The sequence below is a fragment of the Psammomys obesus genome, unplaced genomic scaffold (assembly GCF_907164565.1).
Source record: "Psammomys obesus unplaced genomic scaffold, mPsaObe1.curated_primary_1811, whole genome shotgun sequence".
Taxonomy (NCBI): Eukaryota; Metazoa; Chordata; class Mammalia; order Rodentia; family Muridae; genus Psammomys; species Psammomys obesus.
The window spans coordinates 41,262-49,102 of NW_026590588.1; the positions used below are offsets into that span (position 1 = coordinate 41,262).

A 7,841-nucleotide genomic window follows, 5' to 3' on the forward strand; every position below is an offset into this window, starting at 1 on the left:
GCCACTTATAAATGTAAAGTTGTCTTTTCACTACACAATTCCTTTGTTCTCCATGTCAATTTCAGCCTCCTAAATCTAAGTCAGCAAACAACATTTTGTTTCCAACAATATGAAGAGTGTCTGAAGCTACGAGCTCTGAGTCCCCAGCATGAGTTGTGCCCTACACATTCCATTTCTTCAAATCCAGACATCATGCTCCCCTAAATATGGCCACCACTGCAGGCAATGACACAGTCTGAATCCCAGGCCATACATAAAACGCTCTTCACATCTAGGGCACATATGTGTAGCAAAGGAGATGCACTTGGGTTGCCTTATGGCCCTGAGTCTATTTGCTCAGCACAGAGTTGGGTAAATCTCTCTGTAGAGACATAACTGAACTCATCATAGCACTCGAGAGGGGCAGGGTACTGTTCCACATTCATCTTTCTCAAGTTGGCTGTGTGCTGCAGAAAGTCAATCAGGATGGGCATGGAGAAATCATTGCCATAGAAACTGACATTGGCCAGCTGGGAGCACTTGCTGAGGGCGGGTATGAGCACAGTGAGCTGAGAGTCCTTCATCCTACAACCCTTCATGTCCAGGGGCTGCGAAGTGTCTGCCGAATTCTCTAGGAGGACTCGGAGAGGCATAAGATCCAAAGCAATTAAGCCCACACCTTTCATGTCCAGGTGTTTCAGCTGGAAGAGCTTCAGGTACTCAGTCAAGTAAGCCAGATCTGACTGTGAAATGTCACAGTAAGTGATGGATAAGGTCTCCTAGGGGGTCATCAAGCACCTAAGGATACAGACCAGGAGGTTAGTTCTGGAAATGGTGTTGGAGAGTATGGGGTGGCATTTACATAGAGGTAGAAAGAACCTGGTGCCCCCAGATCAGTTTGACCAAATCGCAAGGATTTTTCTATGATGATTCCTGTTGGAATCTACTCAGTCAAGACAAACCCAGACTTCATCTACTGGCCTCACTCTCAAGCAGAAAACTAGTTCAGCCCATAAGCCCAGAAAGCACACATAAGAAATTCCAAACCACAAGCATGGGAGATCTTTCCATTTTCTGATATCTTCTTCAATTTCTTTCTTCAGAGACTTAAAGTTTTTTTTTGTACAAGTCTTCCACTTGCTTGGTTAGAGTTACACCAAGACAATTAATGTTTGTATGTGTGTGTGTGTGTGTGTCTATTGTAAAGAGTGTTGTTTTCCTAATTTCTGGCTCTGTTTGTCTTTTGTATATGGGAGGGCTACTGATTTTCTTTTTTAGTTAATTTTGTATCCAGCCACATTGCTGATGGTGTTTTTCAGCTATAGGTTCTCCCAGATAGATTTTTGGGGTCACTCATGTATACTAACTATCATATCATATACAAATAGGTTTAATGCAGTTCCTATCAAAATACCAACACAATTCTTTACAAACCTTGAAAGAATAAGTCTCAACAAAACAAAGAACGCAGAATATCTAATATCTAATACCTAGGTAATAGCTATTAGCTAATAACTTTTATTGCCTGTACAATAAAAGATTGTCTGGAGGTAGCTCTATGCCTGATCTCAAGCTGTACTATAGAGCAACAGTAATTAACAGTGTATGAAAGCAGATACTAAGACTCATAACCAAACCTTTGGCACAGTTCAGGGAATCATATGAAAGAAAGGGGAGTTAGTATGACATGGAGAGCATAGGAGCTCCACAAGGACCAAATATATCTGCACAGGGTCTTATAAGAGACTGTTTCTCCAACCAAGGACCATGTATGGATATAACCTAGAACCGCTGGTCAGATGTAGCCCATGGTAGCTCAGTAACCAAGTGGGTTTCCCTAGTAAGGAGAACAGGGACTATTTCTGATGTGAACTCAATGGCAAGCTCTTTGACCTCCCCACACCCCAAGGAAGGAGCAGTCCTGCTAGTACACAGAGGAGGACTTTGTAGCCAGTCCTGAAGATGCTTTCTCTGTAGACCAGGCTATCTGCCTGTGCTTGCCTCACCCAGTATTGGGATTAAAGGCATGTGTCATTATGCCCAGGTTAAAGTTTTTACAAAGAAATAGTTTAAACATTACATAGATCTGTTTTTGAATTTTTATATAATTTATTACCTTGTATTTTATGTGCATTGGTGTTTTGCCTGTGTGTATATTTCTGTGAAAGTGTTGGATCCCTTGGAACTGGAGTCACAGACAGTTATGGGCTGCCATGTTTGTGCTGGGAAGTGAACCCGGGTCCTCTGGAAAAGCACCTAGTGCTCTTAAGTGCTGAGGATGTCCTCCCCAATCAGTGGACTGGGGATGGGGCATGGGAGGAGATGAGAGAAGACAGGCAGGCAGGACTGGGAGGGATGAGGGTAGGAGCTACATCTGGGATACAAAGTGAATAAATTGAAATAATAAAAAAAAAATCTATTAAAAAAAAGAAGCCAAACAAGAATTAGGACCCTGGGTAAGATGGTCAATCTGCATTCTAAAGATGAGATAGACATTAAAAGAGGGAGAAAACAGGGAAGAGGAGAGGAGTCTACCACAGGGGCCTCTGAAGTATTCTAACCAGCATGGTATTAAAGCAGATGCTTAGACTCATAGCCAAATTTTGTGCAAAGTGCAGGGAATCTTATGAAAGAAGGCAGAGATATAAAAACCTGGAGGGGACTGGAGCTCCATTAGGAGAGCATCAGAACAACAAAAAAAATCTGGGCCCAGTGGTCTTTTTCAAATCTGATACTCCAACCAAGGACCATGCATGGAGATAACCTAGAACCCCTGCACAGCTGTAGGCCATGGCAACTCAGTCTCCAAATGGGTATGCTAGTAAGGGGAACAGGGGCTGTCTCTGACATGAACTCAGTGGCTGGCTCTGTGATCACTTCCCCCTGAGGGTGGGAGCAGCTTACCAGGCCAGAGAGGAAGATAATGCTGGCAGTGCTGATGAGAGCTAATAGTCTATGGTCAGATGAAAGGGGAGGAAGACCTCCACTATAAGTGGACTGGGAAAGGAGGAGAAGAGAGTGGGAGGACTGGATTGGGAGAGGATGAGGGAGGAGGCTACAGCTGGGATACAAACTGAATAAATTGTAATAAATAAAATAATTAAATTAAAAGAAAGGGAAACACAGTTCCTATCATTCTGAGAAACCATCCATTATTTTTAATTTCTTCTTTAAATTCTTATTACTGGCTATGGTACTAAGTTAGAAAGAAACTCCAAAGCTGAAATAATGACAGACACATCATAATTTAAATTACCTCAGTGTTAACTACATGCAATTAATTTTCAAATATAAGTTTTTAATGAATGTCTATTGCCAACAAAATACATGTTCTAGGTGTTCAATAAATATTTAAAGGAGAAAAAACAATTGTGAAATAATTTTATTGATATCTTACCATACAGAAAAAAGGGTATATAATGGCTGGGACTAGGGAGATTTTTCTTCTTAATACAGAGACCACAACTGAAAAGATAAAATATGAAGTTTTTATTATTTATTTTATTTTTTATATTAATTACAGTTTATTCACTTTGTATCCCAGCTCTAGCCCCCTCCCTCTCTCCCTCCCAATCCCACCCTCGTTCCCCCATCTCCTGCTATGCCTCTCTAAATAAAATGTTTTCTGCAGCACAAGAACTTAGGTGGCATTGGACACCTTTATATACACTATGGCTGCTTCATAGAGTTTGGGAGTCCACAGGAATACGGCCCTAGAGACATGTGGCATGCAGGACAGATATACTGGTTTATGGTGATAGTCTCACCCAGACAAGTTCAAGAGTCCAAGGCTAGCCCAGGGTACATGAGCCTTTCAACAAAAAAGAAAACAAGGTTTTAAGACTGAAAGGAAAATAACTGTTGAAAATCCTGTTCACTTTTTCCTGTATTGTCTTCTCCTTCTCTTCAGTCACCTCTCATGGGTCCATGGTGCCTTGTGGCCTGAGTGTACTGGATGTTAATTGCCTGTGATCCACTAGAGCCCACTACATATTCACAGGAGCTGTGTCCATGTTGCTCACTTTAGTTTCAACCTTTTGTACATGTAACAGAACAGCCACCAGGACAGTTGTAATTATTGCAAAAGCAGGAAAAGGACAAGAATGGAAGAAGTGTCACCAAAATCATCATTTTATGGATGCCAATTGGGCCTGGTACTTTGCCTCACTCATTAGATATCAGTGTTTTCCCATTCATTGTGTCATGGAACCCTCAAGATCCTGGCAATGAGGGTGATAACCAAAAAAGAGCCCAGAGGTAAAACAGCCAGATTTACAGCTACAGAACAAAGACACTGGCTATTCTGTCCTGACAGAAGCCACTTATAAAGGCAAAACCATCATTCAGACTCCATAACACCCCTGTTCCCTCAGCCCCAATATTCTCCATGTCACATTCAGAATCCTATATCCAACGCACCAAACACCATTTGGATTCTAAAAATTTGAGCAGAGTCTGAAGTCACAAGCTCTGAGTAGCCAAAAGATGAGATGTGTCCCAAGCTTTCCATTTCTTCTAATGCAGAAGTCATATTTCCCTATTTATCGCCACCTCCTCTGGCAAAGACACAGTCTGAATCTCCGGCCATAAACATAGCACTCTCCACATCTAGGGCACATATGCGTAGCAAAGAATATGCACTTGGGCCGCCTTATGGCCCCGAGTCTATTTATTTGCTCAGCACAGAGTTGGGAAAATCTCTCTATGGAGACATATCCAAACTCATCATAGCACTCAAGCGGGGCAGGGTACTGTTCCACGTTCATCTAGCTCAAATCGGCTGTGTGCTGCAAAAGGTTCCGCAGGATGAACATGGAGAAGTCATTGCAATAGAAACTAACCTTGGCGAACTTGGAGCACTTGCTGAGGACAGGTATGAGGACAGTGAGCTGAGAGTCATTCATCTTACATCCCTTCAGGTCCAGGGACTGCAAAGTGTCTGCCACATTCTCTGGAGGACTCAGAGAGGCATAAGTTCCAAAGCCTTTAAGCCCACACCTTTCATGTCCAGATGTTTCAGCTGAAAGAGCTTTGGACACTCAGAGAAGTAATTCAGGTCTGACTGTGGAATGTCATAGTAAGTGATGGACAGGGTCTCCAATGGGGTCATCAGGGACCTAGGGATAGATCAGGAGGTTAGTTCTGGAAAATGGTGTTGGAGAGTATAGGGTGGCATTTACACAGAGGTAGAAGAAGCCCAGATCCTCAAGGTAAATTCAAGGACATCATTTAAGATGCTTCCTGTATGAACCTCCTCTGTCAAGACATATTGACATTTCTCTTGGCCTCACTCTCAAGAAGAAACCAGTTAATCCCATTAGCCCAGAAAGCACACATAAGGAGTTACAAACCATGAAAGACCTGGCAGTCTCTAGGGACACTTCCTGTGTGCTCACTGCACCCTGTATCCCATTAAAGCCTCTGAACAGTCACACTTGTAGTAATTTAACATCCTCACTATCCCCATTGTCCCAGGCACTCATCTCTACTTAAGCTCAAGACCAGTCACACATGGGAAATTTGGGGAGGCTGAGGCTGTTCTCACAGTCCTGAGTTCAGAGCACCCCTCAACACTGTGCTTGTGAATCCACCAATTCCTCAGTGTACTCTCTCCTTCGTATTCCCTTTCCATTGGATTGGGTGGGCATCATTCCAAGAAGAATTACTACCAATCCTCACTAGATCTGACCTTCAGTACTCTGATTCAAGAGAGGGCATTTAACAATGTGATTCAATATACATGGAAAAAAGACATAACTTCCATATTCTAGAGGCCTAAACATTTGTTAACACTGATGTGCAGGCCTCATAAATGACTAATCCTTAAAGCTAAAGAGAAAGGTCAGCTCTGGTAGCTGACCCAGATCTCCATCCTTGCTTACCTGAAGACTTGATTGATGCAGTCTCTGAGAAAGTAGATGCTCTTTAAGGAGAGTTATTGGAGACAGTTGAATCTGGAGAACTGAGAAATGAATTTGTTGATACACTTGTCTTCCTGTCTTGAATGTTTCCAATCTTGAAGACATTCTTGGAGATGAGTGCCAGTAAGAGTTTGTGAAGATTTCTCATCTGGCCCAGGCAGGGAGCAAACCGTGCCAGCATAAACACATTCCACTCTGTGTTCAGTTCAAATTCCTGGATGTGCTCTGGAAGAAAAACATAAAAGACCTCGTGGATGACATGGAAAGGCAGAGCCCATATGGTCATTTTCATACAGCAGAACTGGATGGAGTCCTTTCTCTGCTGGTCCCACTGTAAGAAGCATGTTTGTTCTTCATCTACACAGGGCCTGAGGCAAAGGTCAGCTACTACCTTCAGGTGCCACCTAAGTGCATATCTGGGAAGGACCTTCACTACTTGCTGCTCATCTGAGGTCTCTGCTGAGCAGTCACCATCCTCTGCTCCACCCCATATGCTCCAAAATTCATGCTGCTTCTTCATTAGCTCAAAAACTTGAAGTTTTCCCCTCCTGTAGGAAAACATGTCAAGTGTCAGCTACATGGCAAGAGCCACACTTACTCAGCATTTCCTCCACATCTCTAAACTCAGCTCTACCTCCTGCTGAGATGTGTGTTTTTTTCAGCAGCCAGTGTACATGGTGCTAAATTGTTCCCTGAGATGCACAGGTAGCCCTCACCATTTTCCTTCTTCCAAATGACTCTCTATTTCTCCATAGTCTCATTGCTAGTGGTTGTCAAAAAGCCAGGGAAAGTACATTTTACTGTATGGCTACATCTACTCCCAGCTCTGACTGCAATCAACCTTCCTTAGGAGAAGCAAAGAACAGCTTCCAAGGACCCTGCATTCCTATCTAATTATCCATTAGGAGTCTCATGAAGAAGCCATTCTCCCACAATCTCTTCCCTCTTATCCATGGGCTCCATTCTACAGTACTTGCTTATTGCTTACCTGGGGTGAAACTTTCTTTGCAGCCACGTGTCTGCTGCTGCTAGCACAGACTGGAAGGTTTCCAAGTCAGCAGTCTTCATCAATGCCCCCACAGGGAGACAGGGGAAAGGCCAGGCTGCCACCATTGCCTTCACAGTCTTAGCATGTCTGCCAGTGAAGGCCTCCATGAACAGTGCTGGCAAGAGTTCCAGAGCAATTTGTCCAGAGCTGACATGTCCAAGGTCTCATCTCTCAGCAGACCCTGCCTTGTCAGCTTCAGGAGTGTGGGTGGAGTGTGAGCACTCATCCTGGAAGGTTTTCAGTCAGAAGGATCCTGGGGAGGCATTTAGGGGAGAATATGTTGTCAACATCAAGTTTAGAAACCCCCCTCACCATCAATCCATTGACCTCAGTGGAGGTCTCAAAACAAATTCCCTCACTGATAGCACCAGGAGCCTCTTACACAAACACCCAGGGTTATGCATTCCCCTGCGTTCCTTCCAAACATAACCAAAGCCCCAGTCAATCCCATCCCCACTGGGCAGGGTCCCCAGCACTCTGAAAGTTGAGTACCATCTTTGTGTACCAATCAGACATAGATCATGTCAAGTCCCCCAAAAAAACAGAGCACGGGAAGTTTACACACCCATCCTACCCATAATTTTTCTAAAACATGGAATCTGCCTGAGAAACACTGAGATGATCCTGGAAATGGGGTTGATAGCCCATCCCGTCTTAATGAAAGTTTTGTCAAAAACCTGAATTCAAATCTAAACCTTCTCTTCAGTAGGTTCGTCTGAATGAAAAATATTGTCACAGAAAGCCATGAAAGAGAACTATTCACCATTGCGTAGTAAGGATGAAGAAGTTTAACACTCCTCAGTGTTTGGCTGTTGGAATGTAAGAAAGGATTCATTTTCTCTTAGAGGCTGGCCACCTGAAGTTTGATTATGTTCCAGTGAGTATAATGGACA

General features: G+C 43.4%; 1 pseudogene; it reads right to left on the bottom strand.

Moving 5' to 3' along the window:
• Positions 1-314: 314 nt before the first annotated feature.
• Positions 315-7,174, bottom strand: LOC129677321 (PRAME family member 12-like; annotated as a pseudogene).
• Between the last annotated feature and the right edge of the window lie 667 nt (positions 7,175-7,841).